Raw genomic sequence first — 18,619 nt, 5'->3', positions numbered from 1 at the left:
ACCATATGGATACGTAGAGCTTCATGATAATGAATCTGAAAAAAAGTTCATTGTTAATGGACAGAGAGTCAAACATTATCTTGAAAGCAATTTTGAGCAAGAATGCTCAAAACTGAGGCTTGATTAAAGCTCAGTAATAGTCCAGCTAAAGACAATAAAGAAGCGCTTGCTGGGAGGCAACCCAGCCATTAACAAAGCTTATTTGTTAATTAATTGAATTTTACAGGTTCATGTTAATTATCTTCAAGGTAAAATAGCAATTGTATGAGTTCACAGAGTTACAGAAGGATTCAGAGGATAAAATAGCAAAAAGAAGCTCACTGGTGCGAAAAAGCCAGTAAGAGCTGTTTTGGGCGTTAAATGCCTAAAAGAAGCATCTACTGGGTGTTTAACACCAGTAGAGATAGCCATCTGGGCATTAAACGCCAGAAAGAAGCATCTTCTGGGCATTTAACGCCAGATTTACAACGTCTTGGGTGTTTAGAAAAACGCCCAGTGACAAAGGAGTTCCGGCGTTTAACGCCAGCCAGAAGCAACTGCTGGGCGTTAAACGCCCAGGAGAAGCTACAAATGGGCGTTAAACGCCAAAAACATGCAGCGTTTGGGCGTTTAATGCCAGGATTATGGGGAGGAGGTAAATTCGTTTTCAATTCAAACTTTTTCCATTTTTTATGTTTCAATTCATGATTTCTTGCATAAACATGTTACAAACTCTCATATTCCAAACTTCAATTCCAAAAATTTTTAATCCTAATTTTTCAAATTCTTTTTCAAAGATATCAAATGTATCTTAATTCATAAACATAAATCCTTTTCAAATCCTCTCCAACTTCTTTTCAAATCTTTTTCAAAACTCAGTTATCTTTTTAAATTCTTCTCAAATCTTTTCTTTTAAATTCATCATATCCTCTTTTCAAAATTCATATTTATCTTTTTTTTTAAAATATCTTTCATATCTTTTCAATTTTAAATTGCATATTTTTCCTATCATACTTATCTTTTACAAATCATATCTTCTATCATATCTCCTTCAAAATTTTCAAAAAAATCCACAATTCAAAAAATTGGCTCTCCTTCTATCCCTTTCCTTTCCTTTCTTTTGCTTGAGTACAAGCAAACCTCTAAGTTTGGTGTGTTTATCCGTGATCACTAAACCAATACCCACGAAGATCATGGCTCCTAAGAAAAAACAAACCACTCCAAGAGGCAAGAAAGAGAATATTCCAAAACCACTTTGGAATCAAGGGAAGTTCTTAACCAAAGAACATTCAGACCATTACTACAAAATAATGGGTCTAAGGTCAGTGATCCCGGAAGTTAAATTCGATCTGAAAGAAGACGAATATTCGGAGATCCAAGAGCAAATTCGAAACAGGAGCTGGGAAATCCTAGCTAATCCTGAAACAAAGGTGGGAAGGAACATGGTTTAGGAATTCTACTCTAATCTGTGGCAAACAGACAGGCAGAGAATAGCTGGAGCCGCCTTCTATGATTATCGGACCTTGGTTAGAGGGAAGATTATTCACCTTCACCCTGACAAAATCAGGGAAATCTTTAAGCTACCTCAGCTGAAAGATGATCCAGACTCCTTTAATAGGAGAATGATGAGAATAAATAAGGGCTTAGATGAAATTCTAGAGGACATATGCCTCCCTAGAACCAAGTGGATAACTAGCACCAAGGGTGTCCCAAATTAACTCAAGAGAGAAGATCTTAAACCAGTCGCCAGAGGCTGGCTGGACTTCATTGGGCGTTCTATACTGCCCACAAGCAACCGCTCTAAAGTCACCATCAAAAGAGCAGTAATGATCCATTGCATTATGTTGGGAAAAGAAGTGGAAGTTCATCAGCTGATTTCTTGTGAACTTTACACAATTGCAAACAAGAACTCCAAAGATGCCAAATTGGCTTATCCAAGCTTAATCTTTATGCTATGTAAAGATGCTGGGGTGAAGATGGGAGTAACTGAGTATATCTCAGTTGAGCGACCAATCACCAAAATGTCAATGGAAGGACAACAAGTGCAGGATGACCCCATCAAGAGGAAAGCACAGGAGTTCCTCCTGGAAATCCCTCAAATTGAATACTGGGAGCGTCTTGAAGCATCTGTCACCAAATTGCAAGAAGTTATGGAGCAACTAAAGGAAGAACAACAAAATCAAAATAGCATGCTTTGCAAACTACTTAAGGAACAAGAAGAGCAAGGGCGTGAGCTGAAGCAACTGAAGCGTCAGAAGCTGTTTCTTGAAGGGCCAAGCACCCCACAGATTAAAGGAGCATTCACCTCCCAAAATAAAGGTTGTTGAGTCCTAATCTTAGCCTTAACTCTGTGATAGTTGTTCTTATTAGGAATTTTCCTTAGAAGTTATAGATGAGTAGTAGTAATTAGTATCTATATTTTGATTTTATCTCCAATTAAGCTATAATTTATTTTTCTCATCATCATCAATTTTAAAACATGAATAAAATAGTATATTTTTAGAATAAAGAGGCAATAATTTTTTTGAGTTTTTAATAAGGAAAATTTTAATTATTTAGATGTGGTGGCAATACTTTTTGTCTTTTGAATGAATGCCTAAACAGTGCATAATTTTGATATTGAATTTTATGAATGTTAAAATTGTTGGCTCCTGAAAGAATGATGAACAAGAGAAATATTATTGTTGATCTGAAAAACCATGAAAGTGATTCTTGAAGCAAGAAAAAGTAGTAAGAAAAAAAAGCCAATAGCCCTTAAAACCAAAAGGAAAGGGTAAAAAGGATCCAAGGCTTTGAGCATCAATGGATAGGAGGGCCCAAGGAAATAGATCCAGGCCTAAGCGGCTAAATCAAGCTGTCCCTAACCATGTGCTTGTGGCATGCAGGTCAAAGTGAAAAGCTTGAGACTGAGTGGTTAAAATCGTGATCCAAAGCAAAATAGTGTGCTTAAGAACTCTGGACACCTCTAATTGGGGACTTGAGCAAAGCTAAGTCACAATCTGAAAAGGTTCACACAGTTATGTGTGTCTGTGGCATTTATGTATCCAATGGTAATACTGGAAAACAAAGTGCTTAGGGCCATGGCCAAGACTTATAAAATAACTGTGTTCAAGAATCAACATACTAAACTAGGAGAATCAATAATACTATCTGAATTCTGAGTTCCTATGGATGCCAATCATTCTGAATTTCAAAGGATAAAGTGAGATGCCAAAACTGTTCATAAGCAAAAAGTTACTAACCCCGCTCATCTAATTGGAATATGAGCTTCACTTGAAACTCTGAGATATTATTGCTTCTTAATTTCTTTTTATCCTATTTTATTTGTCTAGTTGCTTGGGGACAAGCAACAGTTTAAGTTTGGTGTTGTGATGAGCGGATATTTTATACGCTTTTTAGGGGTAATTTCATGTAGATTTTAGTGTGTTTTAGTTAGTTTTTAGTATATTTTTATTAGTTTTAGGAAAAATTTATATTTTTGGACTTTACTATGAGTTTGTGTGTTTTTCTGTGATTTTAGGTATTTTCTGGCTGAAATTGAGGGAGCTGAGTAAAAATCTGATTCAGGCTGAAAAAGAACTGTTGATGCTATTGGATTCTGACCTCCCTGCACTCGGAATGGATTTTTTGGAGCTACAGAGGTTCAATTGGTGCGCTCTCAATTGGGTTGGAAAGTAGACATCCAGGGCTTTCCAGCAATATACAATAGTTTATAATTTGCGTGAAGATAAATGACGTAAACTGGCGTTCAACGCCAGTTCCATGTTGCATTCTGGCGTTGAACGCCAGAATAAGGTTGCAAGTTGGAGTTAAACGCCAGAAATAGGTTACAACCTGACGTTTAACTCCAGAAACAGCCCAGGCACGTGAGAAGCTTAAGTTTCAGCCCCAGCACACACCAAGTGGGCCCCAGAAGTAGATTTCTGCACTATCCATCTTAGTTTACTCATTTTCTATAAACTTAGGTTACTAGTTTAGTATTTAAACAACTTTTAGAGACTTATTTTGTATCTCATGACATTTTAGATCTGAACTTTGTACTCTTTGACGGCATGAGTCTCTAAACTCCATTGTTGGGGGTGAGGAGCTCTGATGTGTCTCGATGAATTAATGCAATTATTTCTGTTTCCATCCAAACATGCTTGTTTCTATCTAAGATACTGATTCGTACTTAACCGTGATGAATGTGATGATCCCTGATACTCATCACCATTCTCAACCCATGAACGTGTGCCTGACAACCACCTCTATTCTACATTAGATTGAATGAATATCTCTTAGATTCCTTAATCAGAATCTTCGTGGTATAAGCTAGAATCCATTGGCAGCATCCCTGAGAATTCGGAAAGTCTAAACCTTGTCTGTGGTATTTCGAGTAGGATTCAGGGATTGGATGACTGTGACGAGCTTCAAACTCGCGAGTGTTGGGCATAGTGACAGACGTAAACGGATCAATGGATCCTATTCTGACATGATTGAGAACCGACAGATGATTAGCCGTGCGGTGACAGTGTATTTGGACCATTTTCGCTGAGAGAACGGATGGTAGCCATTGACAACGGTGATCCACCAACATAAAGCTTGCCATAGGAGGAACCTTGCGTGTGTGAAGAAGAAGACAGGGAGAAAGCAGAGATTCAGAAGACAAAGCATCTCCAAAACTCCAACACATTCTCCATTACTGCATAATAAGTATTATTTAATCCATGCTCTCTTGTTCATTTGCAAGTCAATTGATAACTATAATTGGTATCCCGACTAAGAGTTACAAGATAACCATAGCTTGCTTCAAGCCAACAATCTCCGTGGGATCGACCCTTACTCACGTAAGGTATTACTTGGATGACCCAGTGCACTTGCTGGTTAGTTGTGCGGAATTACATAGTGTGAGTGTAATTTTCGTGCACCAGAAGCCTTTCTTTCGAGAAAACCACTTTGAAGAATCGTCATTCCAAACAAACTTGGTTGGAAACTCAGCATAAGTCAGACTTCGAGCATAGGAATATGACATGTTCTCTGCCATCCATCCCAAAAACATGGACGTATGAGATATTCCTCTTTCGACGATATCATTCACATTAGAAGTTTCACCATAAACCACATGTTGCTCATCCTATAAATAGAGTGGAAGTCAAATCACAAATGGTTCTTTCTCTTGGATTTTGTATCCAAATAGACACCAGACTACCTCACATGCCGAAATGTACCTACAATCGTAGTAATTTCTAATTTCGTCAACAACTTGTGTGGCTTCTGACGAATCACCAGCATTGTATAAAGTAGCTGTTACGCGGTTATTTTCCTTGTGTACATACTTAAACAGATACTTAATAGAACTTGTTTAGCATGTGTATTCCACATTTATGTGGCACCCGAACTTGAGAAGCAATTTTGGATTATACGGAACAATGAACTTATTGTTTAGTACACATTCTCTTTTCTTCACTGTTCGATTGTTATCAGTACACCTATATTTGGGAAATCCGGCCTCATCAATGAGTGTTCGCTGTCTAAACTCTTTAGGATAGAACTTTGAACAGGATCCATTCTTCATGCAAGGTGAATTTTTGTTGTACGGACCACTTGGACCATGTACCATGTAATTTTGAACAGCTCCATGTAGATTTGACCTTTTATTTTCATCAAGAATCTCAGCTGTTATATGTTTGTCTATGTCATCTAGTGTTTGTGGCTTGAACTCGTTACTCATGAATAAAAGGATATGTGCATGCGGAAGCCCTCTCTTTTGAAACTCTACAGTGCAAACGTCTGAAAATTGAAAAAGACAAATGAGCAAAGCATTACAACATAAGATTTTAATAAAGCGTTGCATAAACACAGACTTACATCCCAAAATTTTGCCAAAGATTTTTCCCTCTTTTAGGTCATCAATCAAACCATCAAGTTTGATCTTGAAAACTCGACACAATATATCAGGATGGTCTTCTGCCTTCAATCCAATGGAAGTCACTTCTCTTTTTATCTCATCCCATTCAGGGTTACTGGCCATGGTGATAAAATAGCTATGATATCCTGCATATCTGTAAATTGCAAATGCGTCTTTACAATTATTCATCATATACCTAGGTCCACCGGTAAAAGTACAAGCCTTACAACATTTACATCCCCGTTTATAAGACTTTCATGTAGACATTTATATTTATCAACCATCAATTGTGGTTGTTTACACCTAAAGAATGTTAATCTCTCTGATTCCACCATTGTGTAGGCATCTACCAGAAACTGTTGGAATAATCTCTTTGATCTCAAAATTAACGGAGATTCACCTGTCCTTTTCTGTAGTCAAAAAGCAAAGAACTGTCGCATGTGATTGTTTTGTTTTTCTTTGTAGGCCTAGCAGAGATAGAATCTGATGTTGTAATACCCAAACGAAATCCATCCTGCCCATACGGAAACAATAATGGATATTGCAAGGCTAAATAAGATGGATGAAAAATATCAATCCAATGGAGCTTTCTAGATTGACTCTCTATAATAATATCTCTATCTTTGCTAAGTTGTTCGACATCGCCATCAATCAATGCAGCCACTTCAGATGCAAATGGCAAATTGTATGTCCTGCCATCTATAGTCTTTTTACTAATCAACTTAAGCTTTATGTTTGTACAATTTTTTTGTTGGTACCTATCTCTTGCATAGCAAAAACTCTTTGTCAAACTATTATATTTGTCTAGCATGTTTCTTAATATTGTCACAATTTTTCTATCCCGCTCATTTATAGCTTCATTGGAACTGCGAAAAAATCAATAAAATTTATATTATTTTCTCTCACAGATAAGAAACAACTAAAAAGTTTGACTGGTTGCATGAAAATTACCAAAGTGTGCCTATTCGATTATCAATCTCATTTTTTGTGTCATAGATATATAGCCGGGCAAATGTTGGTCGCAAACTATCATGAGGAAGTAAGCTACCAATGCTATGGTACCCTCAAGCTTAAAAATTGGAGGAGTAGTCCCATTGTTCACCCCACAGTTAATTTTTTTGGCCATTGATGTAAAACAAAACATTGAATTAAATGTCCTTATATTTTTTAGGAAATGAATACTTCTTTTGATCTCCTCCAGTATGAAGCTGAATGAGCTCATCAGGAGGCACAGAAAGTAGAGGAAGCTCGATCTTTCCTTCCATACAACATAATGAAAACTTTGGTTGGGGCGACTATTTGGATTTAGCAAGCCTTTCTCCAGACCACATCCATGCTTTACAGTGTTGACATTGATAAATAGGATTTCCTATATCCCAGACATCTGCCAAATGAACTCTCTTTAGATACTCAGTTGTCATATCGATGCAATTTAGTCCATGATGTACACAAAGATGCAAATAAACATACAGATAAAATTTTTACATACCGTCTAAGGTTCCTGAGGATGGTATAAAATTATCTTCCATATCTACATCCAACATTGAATCATCATAACCATTCAAAACTACAATAAATAAAAATTATAAAAAATATAAACATATATGTTGATGTATTACTAATAATTCATATCTCATGCAAACTACAAACTTAAATTCTTGGTATAATGAGAAATTACCTTCATCATCAACAAAAGGGTCAACATTTTGGCCACTTTGTATGTCACTGCTTGGTGGGTGCGTCTTAACAGTCGATAAATTTACATCTTCATAAAGTTGTGCCAAATTAATAGCCACCGAAGCATCAACAGAGGAAGATTATCTTTTTTACACCCCAATTATAGTAGAACTTTTTTACAAAAAGTTTAATTTTATTCAATTAAACATTAGACACTATATGAAAGAAAAGAATATAATAATGATGATCATCTTTTCTATATTACCTTTCTGTTAGGTATGATCTGTGGGAACCGCAGTGTGATGGAAGTTGATTTTGCGGAATGACTTCCGTTAGATTATTGGTGTGTCCTTGTGCACTGGAGTATGCTAGAATTGTAATAAATCTATGTTATATAAATGATTTCCGATGAAGTATACTTTTTGTTAAATATTGGTGTATGAATCATTTGGCAATCATTAATTATACGTACTATTTGTTAACACGGATAGTGGAGTTCTTGTCAATGAAGGATCCATCCGTAGAGTTAAAAATTTAGATCTTATCTCTGATGTAGAAGGTCTTACATAATTAGGAGGAGTATTTTTCTGTCTAATTCCATGCGAGGCACAATGTATACCATACATAGATAGTTGCTTCCCTATGAATTAGTAATGAGAAATATATAGAAAATTTTAGTCATTAAACTGATATAAATTAAATTTAGATAAACATGAGTCAATTACAGTGAAAAAATGTCACCTTTATCTTCATTGGATTGTAAACTGAGAATATTAGATAGGTATCAGTTTCTCGACACACTGTTCTTTGAATTGTAGTAATATGATGCACATTTTTATGTACGTCAAAATTTGTATTATTGTTGTTCTTCGACACTGTTATGTCAAGAAAAAATAAATAAAACACAAATAATAATTATTCAATTAACTAATCTCGTATTTGATTTTATACAATTTTAGTAGTATACTTTCGTAGTTAAAATTTTTTTTGTATTGGTTTAGTTTTATTGAATTATTTTTTAAATTATTAAACTAAATCAATGAGTATCTATATCATAATATTTAAATATACCCAGTCATGACTTAAAAATAAATACTATTCAATTTAAATAATAAATAAAACTCTAAATTTAAATATAATTTTAAAATTTCAATTTATTTAAATCAAGTTAAATAGATCTACACAAAAGCATTAAATTTTATATTTTTCCAATTAGTATAGAGTTTTATATATTAATTTAGATTAAATAGTACATTATTTTAAATTATGACAGAGTATATTTTAAATAATATTAAATAATTAATTAACCTAAATAGTACATGAAGATTTGAAGATTGCATAATTTTTATGTAATTTATAACTTACTAAATATGAATTAAAAAAAAGTTATAAAGATGAATAGTTATTTACAGTTTTTCAATCACTAAATTAAAATATTTAAAAAATTATGTATTGTACAAACTACTTTGCTAATATTCTCAACAATGATGATAGTTTAAATTGTATTTCTCATAAAAAAATTGAAATTAAAAAAGTTTCACAAGAACACTTACTAGATGCACAAAAAAGCAAACTCATTATCACCAAGTCTTTTTTGTTTTCGTTTTTTTGCCAAAACTATCCTTCATCTTAACCTTGCAATCTTGGATTGTGTGATCGGAGTGGGTTACATTATCTCTGTTAAGTCACTTATCTACAATGTACTTCTTCCGCAACAATGAGCTAGGAATACAAATTTTTAAATTTTAATACTTATCTTGAAGTTAAATTTTAAATATCTATTAATTTATAATACTGATTATTTATTGATTAATTTATGAGGTATCATTTTTTACTTAAAAAGTAAAAAACTTAATTTTTAAATATGTAAAAATATATTAACAGTGACTTTTAATTCACAAATTAATAATCTAATTAAAAGGGGTATATATATATATAAGCTAAACCAATTTAAATATAATTGTCTTAAGTAAACTAATTTTTATATTATATTATTAAATAATTAATTAAAAACATACACTCATGCACAACAATTTTAAATTTGAATTTAGAAGTGATTAATAAATCACATTTTTTTAATCAACGTATAACAAAAAAAAATTAGTTAAAGGACAAAATATTTAACATAGAATAATTTTAGTCATTTAAAATTTAAATATTAAAAATTGGATTATGTATTAAAAATTAAATACAACTTTGTAATAATAATAATAATAATAATAATAATAATAATAATAATAATAATAATAATAATAATATACTTTTAAAATGTAGTACTGTATGTTCTCCGTGACATGTAATTTTTAAATTTATTTTATAAATAATAAAATAATTTTTTTGAATAATTAGATTAAGTGAATAATAAAAATTAGTATCCAAATTCACAAATTTTAATCTATCTCATAAAAGAAAATAAAACTTACATAAAATATATGAAACTTACATAAAACATAGTGTATTGTGTAGTAATAGTACTTTTAGAGAGTGCATAATAGTCTTATTTTTTTTTTCAAATATTTGACAATTATATAAATATTATTTATTTTCAATTACTAAGCTAATAAGTTTATAACATGTAAACCGTAAAAAAATAAAATTGCAAAGAAGTTAAACAAAATAAAATGAAAACACTAATCAATAGAAAACTAATCGACACTTAAAAAATTTATTTGAAATGAAAAAAAAAATAAAACTTACAAAAAGATGTGGTGCAATGTGCAACAGGAACACCTTCAAAAAATATCTAATAATCAAATACTGAATATGATAATTATATGTAATTATAGAGTTCTTATATAGAGCTACTGTATTTTGGGTTGGGCTAAAATTTTAATGTGTATATGTTATAATTTGTTGGAAAGAATCAAAAAAATTATTTTATTTCAAATCAAAAGTTTTCTTTTTTGAACGAAATAAAAAATTTCTATTTACGGAGTCATAAATATAATGTAACCTACTTTAGTGAGCCACAACAGTATACAACACCAACACCCTAACAATTACTCTCATTCAGTAACTACTCTCATTTAATAATATTTTTTATTTGATAATTTAACGTTCAATGACTAATTAATAATAAATTAAAAGCACTTTTCTTTATTGTTATTATTTTATTTCAAAAAAGTCATATACTAATTTTTATTTGCGGATTTTGAGTTTCAGGTTGAAGAATTTAGAATATGAATAATATATATCGGTCTCATGTATCTCATGATTGTTTAAAACTTGTGTCATTGTCTTCGTGAACCACTCCTATTTCAACAAATCTGTGGTCTTCTCATCCTTTTATTATTGTTTTCTAAACCAGACATCATACGCAGCAAATTTAAGATAGTTTTTATCTCATTCATATGCCTTTTTTATGAGCTTAAATTATTAGAAAAAATAATTTTATAACATAGTATCATATTTTCTATAATTTAAAATTTGAGACTTTGATTTTTATTGACTCCAAAAAAATTATTACAACACAAGACAAATAAAAACATACAAAATTTAGACAAAATAAAAAAAATGTGAAAAGACGTATTAAAAATAGGATCAATTGTATGATAAAATTAATTATATATGAGTCGCATGCAATTTGGGATTAGGGTTTTAAATTACATATATTAATGAATTAGCTCATAAATACAAAAAAATATTGTAGAAAATTTAAATTATTTTTGTATTAATTTTTATATAAAATACCCATATCATTATAATTATTCAGAAGTTGCATATAATTTGAACATTATGAATTCAATTTACTACATATTTGCCTAAATCGAATTGAATTATATAAAAATACAAATTCAATTTATTTAATTTAATTTATTTTTGTATGTGGTATGATTTGATTGAAAGAGCAATAATTTATACTATTTCGTAGATTCTTCTATAATTTTATCTAGCATTAATAAAATTTCACTATCACTGGTTTTAAAAAAAAATTAAAATCTAAAACGATGGTTAAAAATAAATAAAGAGAATAGATTTAATTCTTCTATAATTATATGCATTTTTTAGAGTCCACAAGTTCCATGTTTTATAAATTAACGTTAATGCATATATAGTATATAAATAAATTTAATTAGAATAAATAACAATTTATTTATTTTATTTTAGACTTTATAAATGAAACGACTAATTCACTAATATAACGATTTATAATTAATGTAATATAATTAATTAAGTAATATAAATTATAATAAATTATATTAATTATATTAATATTTAAATATCTAATCAAATCAATTAGTTTATATAATTAAGTTAGTACAATAAATGATATTAAATGAGTTAAAATAATTAAATCGGGAAACACTCTCCGAAGCATGGCACATCAGCTTCATCATTAAGTGCAGATATCCGATTTTTATATAATAGAATAGATAGATGTAAGGCCTTTCCCTCAAGGCGGTGAAACTGACGTTGGGCCGTTTCATTGGCAAAGGTATCCGGCTTGTCAGAAGGACAAGGGAGACTGCCGGTTGGAGCTGATGATGATGCTGGCTCCTTGCCCTTACGGCGTATCCTGAAATGGAATGAATGGAGTACAATTCAAAATCATAAAGTAAATGGTATAAGAAGGAAAAAAGGAAGTAATTACAATGCAACTTGGAGCCAATAACAGTAAATAAACACTTAATTGAGGCGAACATCATAAAAGTGTGGTTTAATCAAGAAAAAGAATGTGCTCCTCAATTAAGTAGCCTAAGGTTGCAAGTAATGAATGAGCAACAATTAAAGTACACTCAAGCTTAGGCATTCACATTAAGAGTGAATTGAATTTTTAAAAGAGTGGATAGTGAAGTTATGTCTGGGAATGCACAAGGTTACAGAGAAATTGACATAACCAACAATATCCAACTCAACAGTGATCAACTACTTATTTACCCAAAAGTAACAAGATAACCACAGGAACAAGGTACTTGTTACAAAACAAAATGACAAGCTTGATAAAAATAAAGTGAAGTCACTCAACCAAATGAAAAGCATTAAAGAACAAGCACTTGTTATGTGATTAAATGGTTTTAATTTGAAAACCATAATGAGCAAGTTGTTCAGTTCAATTTGCTAGGTTTAATTTGCACTTATTAACATTTCACCCTATATGTTACCAAATTGAAATTTTCAAACCAATTTGGTGCTAGCAACTCAAAGTAATAAACTAGTGCATTATTGAAATTCAGTTTCAAATATCATCACAACAATTCGAAAGTGCACAATTTTTAATTAGAATGCCTAACAAGGATAAAATTTAAGACATATGGTGGCCAAAACACATGAATTAAACAAAAAGTTCATTGAGGCATTATGTCAAACAGTTGGTGTGCAGTTAAGATGCTTATGAATTTTAATCTAATTCAAGCAATCAGTAACCCAGATATCAGCAACACACTTACAATCAATATAACAATCAACAATTAACTAATCTAACCTAACCTAGTTACTAAAATCATTATGAAAACGCAATTAAAAGTGACCAAAATAAGCATGAAATAGGGCAAGAAAATGGAACCTGCATTGATGATGTACGTAAAATGGAGGGAGAGGGGTGGATAGAGAGCAGCTGCGGCGGTGCAGGGATTGCCACTGCTGGGATCGTAGCGGAGCTGCGTCGCTGGAGTTAGAACACGTGGCTGACTGGGGGCAGAGAAGAGGAGCTGGAAGACGGGGAGAAGAAGAAAGAAAGGAGAGAGAGAGAGAGAAAGAGAGAGAGAGAGAGGGACCGACGGTTGTCGCCAGCTGCCACGGCGTTGATTGTGGATGCCAGATAGAGGTGGCTGGATGGTAGTATGGTGATTTAGGGGTTGGGACGGGGTTGTGGTAAACGAAGAAGAGAAGAGAAGGAATGGAGGTGGGTAGGGTGCTGACGAAAAGGATTTATGCCAATTCGGAATTTAGATAAAATAGAACTTTTTTCGTTGTAAGTATAGTCTGAACCGGCAATGGATACTCTCAATCAAATGTTAGTTCAATACAAAATAATCGAGAGTAGTTCAACTTCGGGTCATTCTCCTTAGGAATGCAATTGAGGTGTTACTTCCTTGGTTGTTACGGCCAAAAAGAGGTTTTCAAGCGAAAAATCAAAGATTAAAAGAACCAAGAAATCAAACAACTAAGTAATGAGCAAAATTGTAATTGATGCATAAAAGGGGCCTTGACTCGGGAGGGAAGATCTAAGGAATCCTATCATCGTCCTAACCATGACTATGGCAATTATGAGAGTTCTTATAGGATCTAGTGCATTAGTGTTGCTATGATCGCACCTATTAAAGTGGCGCACACAAGTATCATAAGCATGGGGTGCGGCATAGAGTAACTCGAGCCGCGTACCCTTGTGGGGACTGCGGGAACCTGCGAAAGATCAGGCCATTGAGGATCGCTTTAAGGTATCCTTCTCGGGATAGAATCGTTTAAAGAAAGAGGGTTAGTACGACGTAAAAAAAAAGAGCTGCAACACGAGGACTTCCCAAGAGGTCACCCATCCTAGTACTACTCTCACCCAAGCACGCTTAACTATGGAGTTCTAATGGAATCTGGTGCATTAGTGCTGGTATGATCGCAACTATTAAAGTGTGCGCTCACAATTATTATAAGCATGGGGCGCCACATAGAGTAACTCGAGCCGCGAAGCCTTGCGGGTACCGTGGGATCCTGCGGAAGATCAGGCCATTGAGAATCACTTTAAGGTATCCTTCTCGGGATAGAATCGTTTAAAGAAAGAGGGTCAGTACGACGTAAACAAAAGGAGAGGTGCAACACGAGGACTTTTGAGGAGGTCACCCATCCTAGTACTACTCTCGCCCAAGCACGCTTAACTGCAGAGTTTTGATGGGATCCGGTGCATTAGTGCTGGTATGATCGCACCTATTAAAATATGCGCACATAATTATCATATGCATAGGGCGCGACATAGAGTAACTCGAGCCGTGAAGCCCTGCGGGGACCGCGGGTGCCTGCGCAAGATCAGGCCATTGAGGATCGCTTTATGGTATCCTTCTCGGGATAGAATCGTTTAATGAAAGAGGGCCAGTACGATGTAAAAAAAAAGAAAGGTGCAACACGAGGACTTCCAAAGAGGTCACCCATCCTAGTATTACTCTCGCCCAAGCACGCTTAACTGCGGAGTTCTGATGGGATCCGGTGTATTAGTGCTGGTATGATAGCACCTATTAAAGTGTGCGCGCACAATTATCATAAGCATGGGGTGCGGCATAGAGTAACCTGAGCCGTGAAGCCTTGCGGGGACCGTGGGAACCTGCGGAAGATCAGGCCATTGAGGGTCGCTTTAAGGTATCCTTCTCGGGAAAGAATCGTATAAAGAAAGACGGTCAGTACGACGTAAAAAAGAAGAGGTGCAACACGATGACTTCTCAAGAGGTCACCCATCCTGGTAGTACTCTCACCCAAGCACGCTTAACTACGGAGTTCTGATGGGATCCGGTGCATTAATGCTTGTATGATCACACCTATTAAAGTGTGTGCAGACAATTATTATAAGCATGGGGCGTGACATAGAGTAACTCGAGCCGCAAAGCCTTACGGGTACCGAGGGATCCTGCGGAAGATCAGGCCATTGAGAATCACTTTAAGGTATCCTTCTCGGGATAGAATCATTTAAAGAAAGAGGGTTAGTACGACAAAAAAAAAAAGACGTGAAACACGAGGACTTCCGAGGAGGTCACCCATCCAAGTACTACTCTTGCCCAAGCACGCTTAATTGCAGATATCTGATGGGATCCGGTGCATTAGTGCTGGTATGATCGCACCTATTAAGGTGTGCGCACACAATTATCATAAGCATGGGGCGCGAAATAGAATAACTCTAGCCGTGAAGCCTTGCGGGTACTGTGGGAACCTGCGAAAGATCAGGCCATTGAGAATCGCTTTAAGGTATCCTTCTCGGGATGGAATCATTTAGAGAAAGAGTGTCAGTACGACGTAAAAAAAAAGAGGTGCAACACGAGAACTTCTCAAGTGGTTCACCCATTCTAGTACTACTTTCACCCAAGCACGCTTAACTGCAAAGTTCTGATGGGATCCGGTGCATTAGTGCGGGTATGATCGCACCTGTTAAAGTGTGCGCACACAGTTATCATAAGAATGGGGCGCGACATAGAGAAACTCGAGCCGCGAAGCCATGGGGGTACTGTGGGATCCTGCGGAAGATCAGGCCATTGAGAATCAATTTAAGGTCTCCTTCTCGGGAGAGAATCGTTTAAAGAAAGAGGGCCAGTATGACGCAAAAAAAGAGAGGTGCAACACGAGGACTTCCCAAGAGGTCACCCATCCTAATATTACTCTCGCCAAAGCACGCTTAACTGCAGAGTTCTGATGGGATCCGGTGTATTAGTACTGGTATGATCGCACCTATTAAAGTGTGCGCACACAATTATCATAAGCATGGGGCGCGGCATAGTGTAACCTGAGCTGCGAAGCCTTGCGGGGACCGTGAGAACCTGCGGAAGATCAGGTCATTAAGGATCACTTTAAGGTATCCTTCTCGGGATAGAATCGTTTAAAGAAAGAGGGTCAGTACGGCGGAAAAAAAAAAAGAGGTGCAACACGATGACTTCCCTAGAGGTCACCCATCCTGGTAGTACTCTCACCCAAGACGGAGTTCTGATGGGATCCGGTGCATTAAAACTGGTATGATCGCACCTATTAAAGTGTGTGCAGACAATTATTATAAGCATGGGGTGCGACATAGAGTAACTCGAGCCGCAAAGCGTTACGGGTACCGTGGGAACCTGCGGAAGATCAGGCCAATGAGAATCACTTTAAGGTATCCTTCTCGGGAGAGAATCGTTTAAAGAAAGAGGGCCAGTACAACGTAAAAAAAAGACGTGCAACACGAAGACTTCCGAGGAGGTCACCCATCCTAGTACTACTCTTGCAAAAGCACGCTTAATTACAGATTTCTGATGGGATCCGGTGCATTAGTACTGGTATGATCGCAGATATTAAAGTGTGCGAACACAATTATCATAAGCATGGGGCGCGAAATAGAGTAACTCTAGCCGTGAAGCCTTGCGGGTACCGTGGGAACCTGCGAAAGATCAGGCCATTATGAATTGCTTTAAGGTATCTTTCTCGGGAAAGAATCGTTTAAAGAAAGAGTGTCAGTACGACGTAAAAAAAAAAAAGATGTGCAACACGAGAACTTCCCAGGAGGTCACCCATCTTAGTACTACTTTCGCCCAAGCACGCTTAACTGTAGAGTTTTGATGGGATCTGGTGCATTAGTGCCAGTATGATCGCATCTATTAAAGTGTGCGCATACAATTAACATAAGCATAGGGCACGACATAGAGTAACTCGATCCGCAAAGCCTTGCGGGGACCACGAGAGCCTGCGGAAGATCAGTCCATTGAGGATCGCTTTAAGGTATCCTTCTCGGGATTGAATCGTTTAAGGAAAGAGGGTCAGTACGACGTAAAAAAAAAAAGAGAGGTGCAACACGAGGACTTCCCAGGAGGTCTACCATCCTAGTAATACTCTCGCCTAAGCACGCTTAACTGTGGAGTTATGATGGGATCCGGTATATTAGTGCTGGTATGATCGCACCTATTAAAGTGTGCGCACACAATTATCATAAGCATAGGGTGTAGCATTGAGTAACTCGAGCCGCGAAGCCTTGCGGGGATCGCGGGAACCTGCGGATGATCAGGCCGTTGATGATTGCTTTAAGGTATCCTTCTCGGGATAGAATCGTTTAAAGAAAGATTGTCAGTACGTCGTAAAAAAAAGAAGTGCAACACGAGGACTTCCCAAGAGGTCACCCATCCTAGTATTACTCTCACCCAAGAACGCTTAACTATGGAGTTCTGATGGGATCCGGTGCAATAGTGCTGGTATGATCACACCTATTAAAGTGTGCGCAGACAATTATCATAAGCAAGGGACGCGACATAGAGTAACTTGAGCCGTGAAGCCTTGCGGGTACCATGGGATCCTGCGGAAGATCAGGCCATTGAGAATTACTTTATGGTATCCTTCTCGGGATAGAATCGTTTAAAGAAAGAGGGTCAGTACGACGTAAAAAAAAAATGACGTGCAACACGAAGACTTCCGAGGAGGTCACCCATCCTAGTACTACTCTCGCCCAAGCACGCTTAACTGTAGAGTTCTGATGGGATCCGGTGCATTAGTGCTAGTATGATCGCACCTATTAAAGTGTGCGCACACAATTATCATAAGCATAGGGCACGACATAGAGTAACTCGAGTCGCGAAGCCTTGCGGGGACCATGGGAGCCTGTACAAGATCAGGCCAATGATTATCGCTTTAACGTATCCTTCTCGGGATAGAATCGTTTAAAGAAAGAGGGTTAGTACGACGTAAAAAAAAGAGGTGCAACACGAGGATTTCGCACGAGGTCAGCCATCCTAGTACTACTCTCACCCAAGCACGCTTAACTGCGGAGTTTTGATGGGATCCGGTGCATTAGTGCTGGTATGATCGCACCTATTAAAATGTATGCACACAATTACCAAAAGCATAGCGCACGAGATAGAGTCACTCGAGCCGCGAAGCCGTGCGGGTACCGTGGGATCCTGCGAAAGATTAGGCCATTGAGGATCGCTTTAAGGTTTCCTTCTCGAGATAGAATCGTTTAAAGAAAGAGGGTCAGTACGACGTAAAAGAAAAGAGAGGTGCAACACGAGGACTTTCGAGGTGGTCACCTATCCTAGTACTACTCTCGCTCAAGAACGCTTAACTGTAGATTTCTGATGGGATCCGGTGCATTAGTGCTGGTATGATCGCACCAATTAAAGTGTGTACACATAATTACGATAGGCATAGGGCACGTCATAGAGTAACTCGATCCGCGAAGCCTTGCTAGCACCATGGGAGCCTGTGCAAGATCAGGACATTGAGGATCGCTTTAGGGTATCTATCTCGCGATAGAATCGTTTAAAGAAAGAGGGTCAGTACGACGTAAAAAAAAGAGAGGTGCAACACGGGACTTCCCAGGAGGTCACCCATCCTAGTACTACTCTCGCCCAAGCACGCTTAACTACAGCGTTCTGGTACATTAGGGCTGGTATGATCGCACCTATTAAAGTGTGCGCACACAATTATCAT

The 18,619-nt window shown here is 36.1% G+C and overlaps 11 non-coding genes and 4 pseudogenes across 11 annotated transcripts; all 15 read right to left on the bottom strand.

The window, feature by feature from the left end:
* Nucleotides 1-13,979: 13,979 nt before the first annotated feature.
* Nucleotides 13,980-14,098, bottom strand: LOC130938873 (5S ribosomal RNA). The gene has a single exon (XR_009070015.1). It is a non-coding gene; the product is annotated as a 5S ribosomal RNA (ribosomal RNA).
* A 183-nt stretch (nucleotides 14,099-14,281) lies between these two features.
* LOC130938895 (5S ribosomal RNA) lies at nucleotides 14,282-14,400 on the bottom strand. Its single transcript, XR_009070036.1, has one exon. It is a non-coding gene; the product is annotated as a 5S ribosomal RNA (ribosomal RNA).
* A 183-nt stretch (nucleotides 14,401-14,583) lies between these two features.
* On the bottom strand, nucleotides 14,584-14,702 carry LOC130938775 (5S ribosomal RNA). The gene has a single exon (XR_009069923.1). It is a non-coding gene; the product is annotated as a 5S ribosomal RNA (ribosomal RNA).
* Nucleotides 14,703-14,883: 181 nt separating this feature from the next.
* On the bottom strand, nucleotides 14,884-15,002 carry LOC130936900 (5S ribosomal RNA). The gene has a single exon (XR_009068214.1). It is a non-coding gene; the product is annotated as a 5S ribosomal RNA (ribosomal RNA).
* A 181-nt stretch (nucleotides 15,003-15,183) lies between these two features.
* LOC130936910 (5S ribosomal RNA) lies at nucleotides 15,184-15,302 on the bottom strand (annotated as a pseudogene).
* Nucleotides 15,303-15,483: 181 nt separating this feature from the next.
* Nucleotides 15,484-15,603, bottom strand: LOC130936895 (5S ribosomal RNA). Its single transcript, XR_009068209.1, has one exon. It is a non-coding gene; the product is annotated as a 5S ribosomal RNA (ribosomal RNA).
* Nucleotides 15,604-15,784: 181 nt separating this feature from the next.
* Nucleotides 15,785-15,903, bottom strand: LOC130938958 (5S ribosomal RNA). Its single transcript, XR_009070095.1, has one exon. It is a non-coding gene; the product is annotated as a 5S ribosomal RNA (ribosomal RNA).
* A 471-nt stretch (nucleotides 15,904-16,374) lies between these two features.
* Nucleotides 16,375-16,493, bottom strand: LOC130936960 (5S ribosomal RNA; annotated as a pseudogene).
* Nucleotides 16,494-16,677: 184 nt separating this feature from the next.
* On the bottom strand, nucleotides 16,678-16,796 carry LOC130939036 (5S ribosomal RNA). The gene has a single exon (XR_009070168.1). It is a non-coding gene; the product is annotated as a 5S ribosomal RNA (ribosomal RNA).
* A 185-nt stretch (nucleotides 16,797-16,981) lies between these two features.
* LOC130936894 (5S ribosomal RNA) lies at nucleotides 16,982-17,100 on the bottom strand. The gene has a single exon (XR_009068208.1). It is a non-coding gene; the product is annotated as a 5S ribosomal RNA (ribosomal RNA).
* A 180-nt stretch (nucleotides 17,101-17,280) lies between these two features.
* Nucleotides 17,281-17,399, bottom strand: LOC130938978 (5S ribosomal RNA). Its single transcript, XR_009070113.1, has one exon. It is a non-coding gene; the product is annotated as a 5S ribosomal RNA (ribosomal RNA).
* A 183-nt stretch (nucleotides 17,400-17,582) lies between these two features.
* LOC130938929 (5S ribosomal RNA) lies at nucleotides 17,583-17,701 on the bottom strand. Its single transcript, XR_009070067.1, has one exon. It is a non-coding gene; the product is annotated as a 5S ribosomal RNA (ribosomal RNA).
* Nucleotides 17,702-17,881: 180 nt separating this feature from the next.
* Nucleotides 17,882-18,000, bottom strand: LOC130938901 (5S ribosomal RNA). Its single transcript, XR_009070041.1, has one exon. It is a non-coding gene; the product is annotated as a 5S ribosomal RNA (ribosomal RNA).
* A 183-nt stretch (nucleotides 18,001-18,183) lies between these two features.
* On the bottom strand, nucleotides 18,184-18,302 carry LOC130936944 (5S ribosomal RNA; annotated as a pseudogene).
* Nucleotides 18,303-18,484: 182 nt separating this feature from the next.
* LOC130936952 (5S ribosomal RNA) lies at nucleotides 18,485-18,592 on the bottom strand (annotated as a pseudogene).
* Nucleotides 18,593-18,619: the final 27 nt, after the last annotated feature.

The sequence above is a fragment of the Arachis stenosperma genome, chromosome 6 (genome assembly GCF_014773155.1).
Source record: "Arachis stenosperma cultivar V10309 chromosome 6, arast.V10309.gnm1.PFL2, whole genome shotgun sequence".
NCBI lineage: Eukaryota > Viridiplantae > Streptophyta > Magnoliopsida > Fabales > Fabaceae > Arachis > Arachis stenosperma.
This window is presented reverse-complemented; position numbering and strand designations above follow the sequence as displayed.